The sequence below is a fragment of the Balaenoptera physalus genome (genome assembly GCF_965194825.1).
Source record: "Balaenoptera physalus genome assembly, chromosome: 19".
Lineage (NCBI taxonomy): Eukaryota > Metazoa > Chordata > Mammalia > Artiodactyla > Balaenopteridae > Balaenoptera > Balaenoptera physalus.
In genome coordinates, this window is record NC_138900.1 from 38,023,659 (window position 1) to 38,039,590 (window position 15,932).

Genomic DNA, 15,932 nt, shown 5'->3' on the forward strand with positions numbered 1-15,932 from the left:
CCGCTCTGGCCACACTGGCCTCCTTGCTGTCCCGTGATCCCACAAAGCATACTTCCGCTGTGGGGCCTTGGTCCTGGTCATTGCCTCTGCTTGGGACATTCTTCCCTTGGAGAATACGGTACCTTTCCCCGCCTCCCCCAGGCTTCTGCTTAAATCACCCTCTCCGTGACAGCTTCCCTGATCACGCTAGAGTGGCAACCCCCCCATCCCCATCCCATGCTGGCTTTACGTTTCTCCAAAGATCTGATCACCTTCTAACATGGAATATATTTTACTTATTTATTTGATAAATTGTACATTATCTAGAAGGTGAATCACATAACTGCAGGGATTTCTTCTCTTTTTTTTTTTTTTTTTTCTGTTTTGTTTGCTAATGAGCCCTTGGCCCCTCTGAGTGCCTGGCACATTTCAATATTCAGTATTTACTGAATGACTAAATAGATGAATTGTAGCCTTTGATCTGACTATTTTTTGTCTGTTTATGTCTGTTTCTCACCCACTGGGCTGAGGGCTCCTTCTGCTGTTGTCACCCCAGCACCTGCCACCATGCCTGCCGATGCTCAGGAAATGTGTGTTTGAATGAATGAATCAATGATGGGCTCTTTATTCCACCATCTCAATCCCAGATGATTTTCGTTCTGAGGATACAGGACTGACATCAGCCACGCTCAAACACAGCAAAGGTTATTTAGGGTCCTTTGCTGATACTTCCTCTATTTGATTCTCCTACTTTTAGTTTGTCAGACATATTTTGGTTCAAGCTGTGTGGAGGAGATGATGAACACGGTTCTAGGAGCTGGGGAATTGTGGGCAGCGCCTGGATGAAGGAATAGGATCTGGAAAGCTGACCTCAGGGAACTATCTCTTTGCTTTCCAAGTGTGAAGTTTAGTTTTCCTTTGAGAAAAGCAGTTGCTATGATGGATCTTGTTCATATGAGAAAGAGAAGCCCCCATTTGTTGATTGTGGACCTTTGGTCCGGAACAGCATGAGGCACTTACATACATTAATTTAAACTTCATGGCAACACCATGAGATGGGGATTTCTTTTTTGTACTCTGTTTGCAGAAAAGGCAACTGAGCATTAGAGAGATAGAGTTAACTTGTTCAAGGCCCTGGAACTAGACAAAGGGGGAACTGGGATTTAAATCCAAGCTTGATAATCTCTAAATCTTCTGCTTCATCTAAAATGCCTCTCTGCCATCATCCTGCCAAGAGTAACGCGTTGAGTGGGTTTGTCGTAAAGTGATAGTCTAGTGATAGCTAGCTGCTGTAACGTACAACCTCCCAGACTTCAATGATGCAACGATTGTTTATTTCTTATTCATGACACAGTCCCCAAAAGGCCTGCTCCGTGTGTATGTGTGTGGCGGGGGGCGGGTGGTGGTGGTGGTGGTGTATGCCTGCGCTCTGCTCCATATGGTCATTCAAGGATTCAGGCTCTTTCCATCTAATGGTTCCTCATTCCTTAGGGAGTCCTCTTCCACTGGATTCTCTTCATGTATCCAGCAAGTGGGGAGGACCAAGAATGAGCAGAGCTGAGAGCACGTGGCAGGGTTTTACGAGCCAGGCCTGGCAGTGGTGTACGTCCCTTCTGATCACCTTCCTTTGGTCAGCACTCATCCCATAGAGGTAGCTAACTGCAAAGGAGACTGGGAAATGCAGTCTAACTGTGTGCCCAGGTGGAAAAAATTGTGGGATTGGATGAACACAAAATAACCTCTGCCACAGGAGAGAATGTAGGGAGTGTTCCAGAACTGAGTTATAGAGCCAGGTTTTAGTTTCCATGTTATTAAAAATAAAGGCAGAGGTATAAGTCAGCCAGAGTAGCAGATAATTAAACAACCATTTGCACAGTAGAATCTCACCTGATCAGAATTCTCTGTTAATGTGCTATTTGAGTTAACATGATATTTTAGTTAAATGAGGGCTGGCCAAAACATCTTTTGGTTTCTTATTGCTGAAAATCTTTCCAAGATGTGGTGTTTCACGTTCCTGCCTCAGGAAGTTCAGTGTGGTAAATTCAGCGAATATTTTCTCAGTGAGTGAGGCTCTCCCAGGGCTGCTGGGTTGCCATTCTGAATAAACATCAGTTTTCATGATATACTAGCTTGGGTGTGAAAGGGAGAGCTGACCTGAATCGGCAGTAATCGGAAAATGTCTTCTTTGATTTGATTGTTTTTTTCATTTTTCTGGTTATAAAAATCATTCACAGTCATTGTAGAAATGCTGGAAAATATAGAAAAGTAGAAATTACAAAACAAAGTAATTTCTAACTTTTACAAGCTAGAAATAGCCACTGTTAACATTTTAATTATCTTTGCTTCATTTTTCTCTCTCCCTTTCTTTCTCCTTCTGTCCCTCTTGTATATTTACAGAATTGAGTTAATAGTATAAATGTAGTTTCATATCTTGCAATGTGTCTTATTATTAATTATATGATAATTTTACTGTATCATTAATATGGCTTTGGAAATATCATTTTATACTCAATAATTATAACATTCCACTATGGACAACCATGATAGTCCCAGATCTTTCTCTGCAGTTAAGCTAGCCTTTTTTTCATTCAGTATTACAAATAACACAGCAATAAATACATCTATACATAAATCTGTATTTGATTGTTCGATTTTTTTTTAGGATAAATTTCTAGAAGTGGCATTACCAGGCCAGTGGGCATAAATATATTATGCTTAGTACCCTGACAAACATGGAAGATATTTTAATTTTTATTCATTTGCCAAGTGAAAAAATGGGTTTTATCGATTTTAATTTACATTTTTTCATTACCAAAATGACTTTTTATGTTTATTAGCCATTTGCATTCTCTGTACCTAATCTATTCCTGTCCTTTGACTGTATTTTCTATTAACTCTTGATATTTTTTACTGATTTTTTATGACCTGTTTATTCATTAAGGATAATAATATCTTTGTCATTCTTATGGAAAATATTTTCCCATTTGTTTTAAAATTACTGTTATCAGCTTATTAATTTGTCATTTATCTATTTTTCCTCTCCAACGAATAGTGAAGGGACAAGTTTCTGGTTAATTAAGAATTCTAATTAGTTGACTTCTGGTTGATTAAACAATCAAGATTTGGGGGTGGGGTTAACTTGGGGACATGTTGCGAAGTTGTATTACATTTGCAAATGAAATAATGAAGCTGAAAGGGAGTTCGATCTGGTTTCCTTTCCCCTATCCTGTTCCACGGCCATTGACAACTCCCTCCATACTGTGGGCAGAGTTGTTTCTTAGGAATGAAGATAAGGTAAATAGAAGGCATTGAGATCTCAGCAGAGCTATAATTAACCCTTTTTGATGATGTCAGTAAAAAATCACCAGGAATTTCTGGGAAAGCTAGTAGAGCTTAAATAGATATACAGCCCCCCTCAAAAACAAAACAAAACAAACAAACAAACAAAACCCTTGTTAAGTAGAAACAGACATATTTACAAAACATCGGTCTCTTGACCCAAATTCCTAAGGCCCATCCTCAGATAGGTTTTGCAGGCATAACTTTCAGATACATACTTTTCAACTGAGAACTCCTGAAGACAATATAACATTACCCAGTGTGTAATAAAGTATATTAAATGGAACACTAGCTTCTTAGGCTATATTAATTAGGGGGTTCAAAAGTAAATACACTTGAGAGTTGCAAGGTTAAACAGAATTTAACAGGTTTCTTTATTGCAGGACTTATCAGAGCTTTTGATAGGCTAATATGCCTATGAATCTCTAAGACAAGATATTCGGCATTCCCACATTTATTTGACCATAGAGACCCCTTTTAAGGAATACCCTTTGATAATAGACTTAAGCAGAACAGCCTTTGAAAAATTCTACCTTAACCTAAAACACTGATTCTAATTGTGTGCATCTCCTCCAACCAGCTGATGGCGGATATATTTGGTGGCATAAATAAATAATTAAGTAGATAAATTAAGTGCTCATTAGTTGTCAAAATCTTTTTCTACTTATTATCCCATCTAATTTTCACAACAACTCTGTTAGATAGACATTATCATTAATGAGGCTATGCGGCTAGTGCCTGAGAGGTCTAGGATTGAATCCTGATTTCACTATAACCTGTGTGACCATAAGCAACTTACTTAACCTCTCTGTACCTCAGCTTCCCAATTTGCATAGTTCAGATAATAATAGCACCTCCCTCATAGAGCTACAATGAGTATTAAAGGAACTTACATTTGTAGCACAGTTAGAACACTATATAGCATATCTTATGTATTCAATTCACTTTAGCTATTTTTATTCCCATATTACAGCTGGGTACACTGAGGCTCAGAGTGGTTAAGTAACCTGAATAATAACGTAATGACAATAAAAGGAAAACGTTGGCTTTGAACACAGCTGATCTGACTTTAGAATCTTTTTCTTAAATGTTGTACTCATTATGCTCTGTTTCTGTGAAGAGCTTGGCATCTACATACATCTATCCATGTAGTCTGTATAAATGCTAACCGTGTCTTGTTCAATGGCTTAGGGATGGACCAGCTATTCAACAAAATTCTTGCTTCCTCTTCTACAGACTAGAGTTCTTGAAGTGAGGCAGCTGCCATGCCTGGAACTAAAGGTCCCAGAGCTCCTTGTGACTGGCTGTGGTTATGTGACTAGTTCTCACCAATTGAGTGCATCACTTCTGAGGTGGGGTTTTAAATAAATGAGTGCCCTCTTCCTTCTCTCTTTCTGCATTTAGCAAATGGATGCAGATGACTATGAGGCCCCAAGGGATGGTGGAATTTCAAGATGGAAGAAGCCTTGGTCTCTAAATCACTACTTGGAGGAAAGACTCTCTCTGACCAGGTTCACGGGCACTTGACTAATAGGTGAGCCCCAAATAAACATCTGTTGTGTTAAATCATTGAAATGCAGGGGTTTAATTGTTATAGCAGCTAGCATACACACGTCCATTTACGAGTGCACAGTCAGTACAGACTTGAGTATTCTTTTCAAATCGTTTTCCATACTCCTCTGGACAAACTCAGAGAGCCCCATTAGTTCTCTTGAAATTATAGCCTAGTTGGATCATTTTGTAATAGTTCTGTGTCAGACCCAAAATGCAGAGGCTGACAGGGCTGAGCTTGGGGGTGGGCCTGGAGGGGCTGGCTAACAAATGACCTTGCCTTTGGGAAACCTCTGGACAGAAGAGAGGAAGCAGGGGAGGAGGAGGGCACCAGGCTAGCAGGCATTTGGAGATGCTTCTGCTGCCTTTTGATGGCATTGAGCACATTTTGAATTTGTCATCCAATGTTTACTACCAAAGTAATGAAGAGTGTTAATAAGGAAAGAGACACCAAACAGCCCAGCATAAAAGCCAACGGTGGCCATAAAGCTGCATTTGCCATTTATGGTGTTTCCATAGTTGGAAGAAACACTTTTCCTGTACAAAAGATATAACTATATATCTTCTGATTTTATGGGCTGCAGATTACGCTAATTATCATAAAAAATTACTACCGCTAATAAAAATTCTATTATAAGTTACTTATGGTAATCTCCAGGGTACTACACGTAGCCAAGAAAAGGTTGTAATTACATTGCACTGCAGGGAGAGTTTGTTTCTAAAAAATCCTGAAACACTAGCTGCGTCTTTTAACACCTTACCAGCGTGCCAATCCCTTTGCTTCTTCTCTCACCTCCTCCCCAGTTTTTGGTCAAAGGTCTCCTTGTTGTTTTCATTTTGCAGGATGTGGTTTGAGCCTAGAATAATGACCCATCTTGGACGCAAATGACGCAAATGAACTTTCAGAGTTACAAATGTCTGGGTGGATTTGTCCTCCCCTGGGGCCTCCAGCATGTCAATGAAAGGATGTAATAGAAGGGAAGACTTGACAATCCCCGCCCAAAGGGAAACGTGCTTAGCAAAATTGGTGGAAGCTACTGGGTGTTCATGCGAAACACAATGCTTAGTTTTTTGTTTGACAAGACAACAATTGGTATTTTCCCTTTTATAACTACTATTTTTTTTGGAATTGTCAGCCGTGAGGGTCGATGACTCTTCAATGACCTTAAAAACTCTTGCCAATGATACCAATTCTAACTGGTCATTTCACTACCCACCCCCTCCTTAATTCCTCTGCCTTTGAATTAAATATCAAAATAAGACGCCCTTTCGCCCTCCTGGAATGACGAAGCAGTAAATAACCTCAAAGTCCAAGGAGTTAAGCTAAAGTTGGACCCGTGGTCGTCCCTCCCAAACAGGGCTTCAATTGCTTCTGCGAAGGGTGAATCAACATTGTAATGAATGGGCCTAGAAAATGAAATAGCCTATTTGAGTTGCTTTAAAATAAGCAACTTATTTTGGCAATGACTTGTGGCACATTAATTGCTATCAGTAAGGGGAAAAATATGTCTTGGAGCGCTCCTGGCGCATTTCTAAGAGACACTTTGGAGCTGGGTCGGCTACACGGAAGGCTCTGAGTGAAGATTCCTGTGGTCAGCTAGGCCGTCGGGGTGGGTGCAGAGGGCTTCTTAGTCAGGATGCTCCAAATAGCCTTTCACCACAGCCTGACCTCCTGATGGGGAGTGGCGTGGGCCAGTGGGTAAAAATCATTACACATTGAGATTTCATCCCAGATTAACTTGTTTCGATTTTAATACATGGAAAAAGGAGACTGATGGAGAGTTTGCTCTTTCCCTGCTTCTTCTGACCATCTTGGGCTTGTTTCTAATTTGAGAAAAAGGAGATTTGTTTAGCAGAAAACCGTGTAGGGTCTCTCTGCTCCACTAGAACGCAGATCTCCTGAGGACAGGGGTTTTGTATTGTTCCTTAATGCATCTTGAATAAGCAGAACAGCACTGAGACGAGGTGTGTGTTTAATCCACACTGTCAAAGGAATGAATCAGTGAAGACCTTGTCAGGAAAAACTGAAAATAGAAATAGACAGAGATTACTGGGTATCCTCTCTCGCACACTCTTTCAGGTTATTTGATCCTATAGAGTCGTACGCTTTCATTTCTTCCAGCTAGTTTACATACCAGCTTTATTCGCAGATTCAGGATCCTGGAGGGGCAGACGTAGCTGCTCGAGCTTTGATGGCCAAGCCTCACAGGAACGGAGCCAAAGGAAAATTCTCTTTGCCCGTGAAGATGGATATTCAGTTCCAGCCGGTCTTGGAAGAGGAGTTCGACGGCCCCACCCCTCTGACAGCTAGCCCAACTCATGGAAAAGGAATGTACTTTGGCATTGGCAACACTTGGATCTGAACTTCTTCCTTGCCGTTTACTGCCTCTGTGACCTTGGGTGAGTTACTCAGCTTCTTTGAGGGTCAGGTTCTTCATCTCTAAAATAGGACGAATATACATACCTACTTCCTAGCACAGTGTCAAACAGAATGGAATCCCTAATAAACCTTGCCTTTTCTTCTCTGTTAAAAAGCACTCCACTCACTTCCTGCCATCCTTCTGCCTAGAGTAGGGTACCTCACCCCAGCCCAGGCTCATGACCATCCCAAGCCACACCTTGCTGTTCAGTTAGCTTTCTATGTTTTGGGTACCTCATTTACAAATTATATTTCTGCTTTCAGAGCTTGGTGTGGCCAGGACAAGTGCAGTGTAGATGCTGAAGGGAGGCGAAATGAACAACATCCCTGCACACGTGTTACGTGACAACACGGAGGTTAACAGAATGCGTCCAAAGTCAGAAACACCAGGTTCTTATCCCAGGTTACCCTCCTTCGAGTTGAATGCCTTCACCTAAGTGACATCATTTCTGAGAGTCCCAGTTTTGTCATCTGCAAAGTGGGGATTGCAGGGGAATCAACTTTCAACTTTTAAAAGTTATCCATGCAACATGACTGGCACTTAACAGCTGGGCAGTAGTGGCAGCTAAAAAGGAAAATGAGCACAATAAAAAAAATTCTCTTTGGAATTTGGCAATGAGAGAGCACCAGTGCCGTTTCTTCCTCTCTCGTCCTCCACTCCTCATTTTTTCTTGGAAGTTAAAGAAGTGAGATGTCAGCCTGGCAAAGCGAGTGCTCTTGGTAGCAGCATCTGGGTCCCCGCTGAGCTTCCCAGCATTCATGTGGGGAGCTGTTTCAAGGCCTGTCAGGAAGTCAGGCTACTAATGAGGTGTGGGGTTCTGAGATGTCATTTCTGGCAGCTCAGCTTTGATTTGGAGTGAATCGAAAGCAATTTCATCACCTTAGGGTGAGCAAGCACCTGAACAAACCCCTTGTTTCAGTTAGCCATTGCTGTGTAACAAATCACCCCCAAACTTAGTGTTTCAAAACAACCTTTTATGGCTCATGATTCTGTTGGTTGGCAATTTTGGCAGGTCTCCCCTCAGCAGGAATGGCTCATTTCTGCTCTTCATGGAGTTGGCTGGTTTGGCTTGACTGGGGCTGGAGATTCCAAGATGGCCTCATTCACGGGACATTGTGCCATCTGTCACATAGGGCACCTTGGTTCTCTTCCATGTGACTTCTCTCTCCATGTGGTCTCCCAACATTCAATAACCTAGACTGAGCCTCCTCCCATGGTGGCAAGAGATCTCCTTCTGGAAGTTTATCAGAAGGTGTCAGGGTTCTGGAGGTCTGACCTCAGAAGTGGGACAACATCACTTCTGCCACATTCTGGTGGTCAAAGGAAGTCACAGGGCCACCCAGATGCTAGACGAGGGGAAATAGACTCCATCTCTTGATGGGAGAGGCTGCTCACACAATATAAAAGGACATGAAGATGAGAAGGATTTTTGCAGCCATCTTTGAAACCATCTACCACAATCCTCCTTGTAGTCACAACAATCACATCCCTGCCACATGCAAAATACACTCCCTTCTCCTGCACAAATCACATACCATTACAACATTAGTTAGAAATTTCAAGATGTAGTCATTGAAATCATGTCCAGATGCACATAAAACTCCTTAGATGAAGTTCCTGAGAGAGCCATAAAGTAAAAAGTAAAAGGACTAGTTATCTGCACTCCTGCACCCAACGTACAATGGTGAAACGGGGATAGAATAACTGCAATAGATACTCCCTTTCAAAAAGAAGAAGAATGGGAAACGCATAGCACTCGTTGGTCCATAGCAATTCTGAAACCTAAACTGGGCATACGTTGCTAGGGCCCTGTGCTCTGGGGAGAGGGGGTCATGAAATATTAGTTGACCATGACCCAGTTCTTCTCCCTAGAAGAGTGCCCCTGATTTCATTTTCTTCCCAGCTTTTTTTTCTCAGCTCTCTGGGCTCTTAGCTTTGTCCTTTGAGAGATTCTTCCATTTTCTTAAGAAATGGTTCACATTTGTAGCTGAGTATACCTTACAGAATGTTGGGGGCCCCGAGGCCCTCTTTTCATTTTAAATGGCCCAAGTGCCTTTTGATGCAGGCCCGTGTGCTTTCACCAATACAATAAAAAATTTTGTTGGTTTTTTTTATCATTAAGATTCCAAAAAAGAGTCACCTAAAACAATAACCGCTATTTATCTTGCTGCATTCGGCTGGGTAGCTCATTCCTGCTCCACATGGTGTCATCTGGGGCAGCTCAGGCAGAGCAGGAGGACCTAGCCTCAAGGAAGTCAAACTGGCTCTGTTCCAAGAGAGCAGAGGTGGGCAATCCTAGGCGTGTTAAGACGGGAGGCTCAGACTGGCATAGCATCTCCGCTGCTGCATTCCCTTGGTGGGGGAGGTGAAGTGTGTATTTGAACTTCCCCTCTCCCCCACTGCCATCGCCTCCTGTCTCCCTTCCATATCCCTCTGACCTCTACTGGTCAGGATACCTCAGTTCGAAGCAGCTAGAGGGTAGTTCAGGGTTTCTTAACCACCGCACTACTGCCATTTTAAGCTGGGTAATTCTTTGTCGTGGAGGCTGTCCTACGCATTGGAAGATGTTTATCACCATCCCTAGCACCTACCCACTAGAAGCCAGTAGGGTCTCCCCCTCCCAGTTGTGACAAACAAAAAAAAAATGTCTCCAAACATAGTCAGATGTCCCCTAGCCGGCAAAATTGCCCCTGGTTGCAATCCACTGTGACAGTGAAAGGACCACTGGGTTTCATGATTTTAGACAGGTCTGGAGCCTCACCTTGCCAGGTATTAGCTGTGTGATCCCACAATATGCTTAATCAGTCCCCGTGATCTGCTCTGTAAAGTAGGGGAAACTATCAATTGTCCTCCTCCACGAATAAGATTTTGTGAGAATAGAAGGAGATTTTGACTCTGTAGAGCCTATGTAACTATCCTGTTAGGATTTAGAGGCCTGCTTAGTATGATCTTGCCCGGGCAGTGCTCCATGCGCAAAGCCTTTCCTTCAGATAGAAATTATTCAGGGGCTCTGACAGCTATCCATGGTCACTATTAATATTTACCATCATAGCTATTATAGCTATTGTTTATCAGATGCTTCAAGCACGCCTGACAGAACACTGCAATTTATACTCACTATCTCAGTACTGCTCGCCGCAGCCCCCCAAAGGTAAGGATTCTTGGCCCTGTTTTATGGAGACGAAATGGAGCTACAAGAAGGCTAAGAGACCTGCCCCAAGCTAGGAGGTGGCAGAGCAAACCAGATACGTTACCCCTCCCAGGTGGCATCTGTGTCTGACTAGTCAGAGGGTCAAGAGAACAGAGCCACCTTGACAGCTGGGACAAGGACACCGAGGGTCTGGGAGGCCTGCTCAGCCCCCATCATGCAGGCAACTGCTCCATGGCCTGGACCCACAGGCCAGTGATCATCGTACCAATGATAACTTCCTTTATTGAGCACCCACTATGTTAAGAGCCCTATGTGGACAATCTCATTCAACTCTCACAGACAGTCCAGGAGTTCAGGACTACTATTGTCCCATTTTACAGATGAGAACCCAGAAGCCCAAAGAAGGGAAACAACTGAACCATAGTGACACAATCAGGAAGTGGTGGAGCCAGGCTTCCCACACAGACCTGAGACTCTCAGGTCTCTTCTTTGCATTTCACCCTCCAGTTGCTCTGTGCTACTCTCTCCCAGAAGTCAGGGTCCCAGGCACCTTGGATGTGTACAGTCCTTCCCTGGCACCCACATGAGTTCATTCCAGGATGCTTCTTTGGGGCCTGCTCTGGCATCAATCTCGACAGGCAAGCCCTTCAGTCCTTTCCTCCCAGCAGACAATGCTTTGGATTCTCCTGATGTTTTACTTCTTGCTCTGCAAGCTCCATTCTGGCCCAGGAGGTGGCTGTCTGGCACATAAACTTGGTGTTGGGTAGAATCACGGTGCTCGTTCCCTAAAAATTAATGGCAGCAGGCGTTCACCCTACCCCGGCTGGCCTCGTCTCCTGGGCAGTCACTGCACAGCCCAGCCTACACCCTACCACCCAGTGAGGAGTCACACTGCCACCAAGAAAAAAATAACTGCAAGACGCCCATTAGGAAGGAAGGAACTGCGGGGACTGAGTGGCCTGCTCAGGCGATGAATAGGTTTTCTCAGCACACAGATAAACAGTTTATACTTCTGAAATCTTGTGTTTGATTTTCACATCTGCTCGCACTCTTGAGATTGGCACCGAAGGCAACCAACCTTGCCCTTCAGAGTGGCAGCTGGATGGAACCCGAAATCAGCTTTTTCCCACCCGCCCCACCTCCCCACTGCCTGAGCTGCGGGGCTGCATTTTTGTGTTGTTGCTGTTGGAATGTGTTTTAACTCAGGGAAGGAAGGTTGTTGGAAAAGGGAGATTTCTATTTCTTGATTCAGTAAATACCCATTGAGGGCCTACGACATGCCAAGTGGCTCCCCACTGCATTTATGTGATGACAGCAGTTTGGCGTGGTGGAAAGTCTGATTGGGCATGTACTATGGCAGCATAAGACAAAGGACAGCTGGGACAGGAGACAAGCCTGGTTAAAAAGCGCCGCTCTTCCAGATAATAGGTCCCCAAGTGGACCTCATGCTGCTGTTTATTTTTTAAAAAACTCGTACCTTTCGAAGTATATAAAAGGAAAAGTTTTCAGAGGATCAAATCTAGGAAGTATATGGTGGGTTTCCATAAGGGTTTGTGTGTGTGTGTCAATTGATTTTTTTTTTTTTATTAAGGCTTTACTTTTTTCAGAGGAAAAAATTGTCTTTTTCACAGCAAAATTGAGGAGAAGGTACAGAGATTTCCCATATATCCCCTGCCTCCACATGTGCGTGGTCTTACCCATTATCAACCTTCCCCACCCGAGTGGGACTTGCGTTACAGTTGATAATGTTACACTGATTCATCATCACCCACCCAAAGTGCACAGTTTACATGAGGGTTTCCTTCTTGGGGTTATACATTCTATGATTTGGACAAATGTATAATGACATGTGGCCACCATTACAGTATCACACAGAGTATTTTCCCTGCCCTAAGAGTCCTCTGTGCTTTGCCTATTCGTTCCTCCCTTCCCCCCAAACCCTGACAACCACTGGCCTTTTTTTTTTTTTGTAATTAATTAATTTATTTATTTATTTATTTATTTATGGCTGTGTTGGGTCTTCGTTTCTGTGCGAGGGCCTTCTCCAGTTGGGGCAAGCGGGGGCCACTCTTCATCGCAGTGCGCGGGCCTCTCACTATCGCAGCCTCTCTTGTTGCGGAGCACAGGCTCCAGACGTGCAGGCTCAGTAGTTGTGGCTCACGGGCCCAGTGGCCCCGCGGCATGTGGGATCTTCCCAGACCAGGGCTCGAACCCATGTCCCCTGCATTGGCAGGCAGATTCTCAACCACTGCGCCACCAGGGAAGCCCCGCTGGCCTTTTTAACTGTCTCCATAGTTTTGCTTTTCCAGAATGTCATATAGTAGGAATCTCACAATATATAGCCTTTTCAGATTGCCTTCTTTCACTTAGTAATACACATTTAAGATTCTTCCGTAGCCCTTCATACCTTGACAGCACATTTATTTTTAGAGCTATATAATATTCCGTTGTCTGGATGTATTACTGTTTTTTTATCCATTCATCTACTAAAGGGCATCTTGGATGCTTCCAAGTTTTGACAATTATGAATAAGGCTGCTGTAAACATCCATGTGTAGGTTTTTGTGTGGACATAAGTTTTCACGTCCATTGGGTAAATATCATGAAGCATGACTGCTAGATCATATGGTAAGAGTATATTTAGTCTGGCAAGAAACCACCAAACTGTTTTCCAAGTGGCTGTACCATTTTGCATTCCCACCAGCAATGACCGAGAGTCTCTGTTGCTTCAGATCCCACTAGCATGTGGTGTCGTCAGTGTTCTGGATTTTGGCCATTCTCATAGGTGTGCAGTGGTATCTCATTGTTGTTTGAATTTACATTTCCCTGATAATATAGGATATGGAGCATCTTTTCATATGTTTATCTGCTGTCTGTATATCTTCTTTGCTGAGGTGTCTGTTAAGGTCTTTGGCCCATTTTTTAATCAGGTTGCTTGTTTCCATAAGGTTTTTAGTCTCAGAATTGGTTATTTGACCTTGGGCAAGGCATTGCTTATCAGTTTCCCCGTCTGTATAATGGGAGAAAGGCTACGTCAGCATATTTGTTTGTTTTCCTTGAAATAGAACTCTTTTTTTTTTTTTTTTCCAAGTGAAATTGTTTCTGGAAACCCAATATCTAAACAGAGTAAAAGGTGCAGCGCTGGGAGTGGATCTGGGACCCCAGCACTTGAGATCCTGCTCATTCTTGAGACTCTCCAGGGAAACATAGGACTCTATAGCACTGTGTGACATCCCTTGGACGACATGATTTCCCAGCTTTCTTCCAGCTCCGATTAGGAGAAGTGCAAAGTAAAAGAGAGAATTTAGGCTTGAGACCGATTCTTTGTACTTGTGGAACACGGTATAAAATCTATCCATTGCAATTTCTACTCCATTCAGAGTGACTTAGGTAAAAGGAGGACTTGACTGGTTCCCAGAATCCAAAGGAGCCCGTAAAGCCAAACCAGACTGAACTACCAAACTACAGGAGGAGCAGAAATATATCTGGGCCCCCAGGACTTTCTCATGCCTTTTCTTTTCTAGAATTCTGCTTGATGCTTCCGTTCTTTCTCTACATGCTTTCTTCTACCTGTGGTGGAAAATGTTCACTGACAGATTGGGGCTTTTGATTCCATCCCTGGAGACAGTTTGCCTCTCTTTCCTGCTTCCAACTTTAAGTTCCCAGGAGGGTCTCTGACTGATCTAGTTTGGGTCGGGTGCCTACTTCTGGACCAAGGAACTCTGACCAGTGGGGTAAAGTCATATACCACTCCCTGTGTGGTAAGGGAAGCATTTCCCAGAGGAAGTGGAGGGGTCACTGGACACACAGAGCAAGTAGGTGTCCATGGCCCTTGTCTGAGGCTTTGAAAACCTGTGGCACACAGATTCTTTTTTTTTTTTTTTTTTAATGAATGAACTACAGTTTAAATTTTTATTATTTATTTATTTATTTATGGCTGTGTTGGGTCTTCGTTTCTGTGCGAGGGCTTTCTCTAGTTGGGGCGAGCGGGGGCCACTCTTCATCGCGGTGCGCGGGCCTCTCACTGTCGCGGCCTCTCTTGTTGCGGAGCACGGGCTCCAGACGCGCAGGCTCTGTAGTTGTGGCTCACGGGCCTAGTTGCTCCGCGGCATGTGGGATCTTCCCAGACCAGGGCTCGAACCCGTGTCCCCTGCATTGGCAGGCGGATTCTCAACCACTGCGCCACCAGGGAAGCCCGGCACACAGATTCTTAACCTTCGGTCTGCATGAAAATCCCCAGGGGGTGGTTAAGACCAGGACTCTCAGGTCACAAGGGTTTTGCTTTGCTAAGTCGGATGTAGGGTTCAGGAATCTTCATTACTAACAATCTAAGTACATTCAAATCTTACTGCTCCTCAGATTACAGCTTGAGAAAGGTGGCAGTGGAGAAAGCTGAGCTTTTCTTGTGCGGAAAAGAAGGCATTTATGCTTCAGCTAATCCTCACCCTTCAGAAAACAGAAATGAAGACCAGGCAGAGCCAGTGTCCAGAGAGCCAAATCGGACACTTGTAGCTCTTGGGTCACCCCACATGTACCTCATTTAAAAAAAAAAAAAAAAAAAAAACTGCCGCCAGAGTCCTTGAGAGGCAAATTTCTGGAAGCTCCGGGAGATGCTGATGAAGAAGTTGGTAACATCTAATGAGAAAAGAGGGGTTGGTCGCAATGGAGCCCTCAGCCTCCATGTGTGGCTCTCAAAAGTAGTACCACCAAATATAGCCCCATGAACCAAGGGGCCCTGGCCCAAGTGTTTGGGGCCGAGGAGTCAAGGGGTGGACCATCTTCAGAAAGGGAGGTAAGCAGCCTGATGTGTGTCCAGTAGTCAGGGAGCGAAGATGAGTGCTTCAGTGAAGAATGGTGATGGGGCTTAATGAGGGCAGGTAAACAAGGCTGGTAGGGCATTCACTCGCAGGAATGGCCTGGGATGGACTCATGAATTTTTTTTTTGGTGGTTTATAAGGGGCTGAGAGATTTGGTACACGGATCTCTTACGGCTCAGTCCTAGAGCTATTGAAGTTGATTTGCATTCACATCAGGGGTTAGTCAGGGACACAGAACCCACATCAGATAGTTCAGTCAGGGGAAATTCACAGTGAACCAAAGAAGCTGGATGAGTTGAAACAGCAAACCTAGCTCTCAGCACCAGCAAGAAGCTGCTGTTCCCTCGGCCATCCAGAGGGAGCTGGGACCGGGAAGGATGTGGCTGCCCAGAAGGAACCAGAACCTGCAGAGCCAGAGTCGAGACCATGGAAGGGGAGCTGCCCTACAGGAGGTTGAGCCAGGCTGGAGATGGAGCCGCTGCCCGGAGGGACCACCCGAAGCAGAAAGGAAGGGCGAGATGCTCTGGTCTCTCTCTTCCTGCTGCTCTGCACCTCCTGTGCCTCTCAGCGGCCAGTGTTACTGGAGACGGACTACCTGATGGCTGGGTACAAGTCAGCCTCTGCCACACAGCACGGGTCAGGGCAAGAATGGGAATGGGCGTGAGGGTTCACAAGC

At 44.2% G+C, this 15,932-nt stretch overlaps 1 long non-coding RNA gene across 2 annotated transcripts in view; it reads left to right on the forward strand.

The window, feature by feature from the left end:
• Positions 1–14,647, forward strand: part of LOC309648552 — a 45,582-nt gene extending 30,935 nt beyond the window's left edge. The window contains exons 2-4 of one of the 2 annotated variants that reach the window (XR_014256704.1): positions 4,723–4,852; positions 7,020–7,269; positions 7,553–14,647. This is a non-coding gene — a long non-coding RNA (uncharacterized lncRNA). Of the gene's footprint in view, positions 1–1,800; positions 4,853–7,019; positions 7,270–7,552 lie in introns of those variants that run through there. The other variant, XR_014256705.1, reaches the window with a different exon arrangement.
• Positions 14,648–15,932: the final 1,285 nt, after the last annotated feature.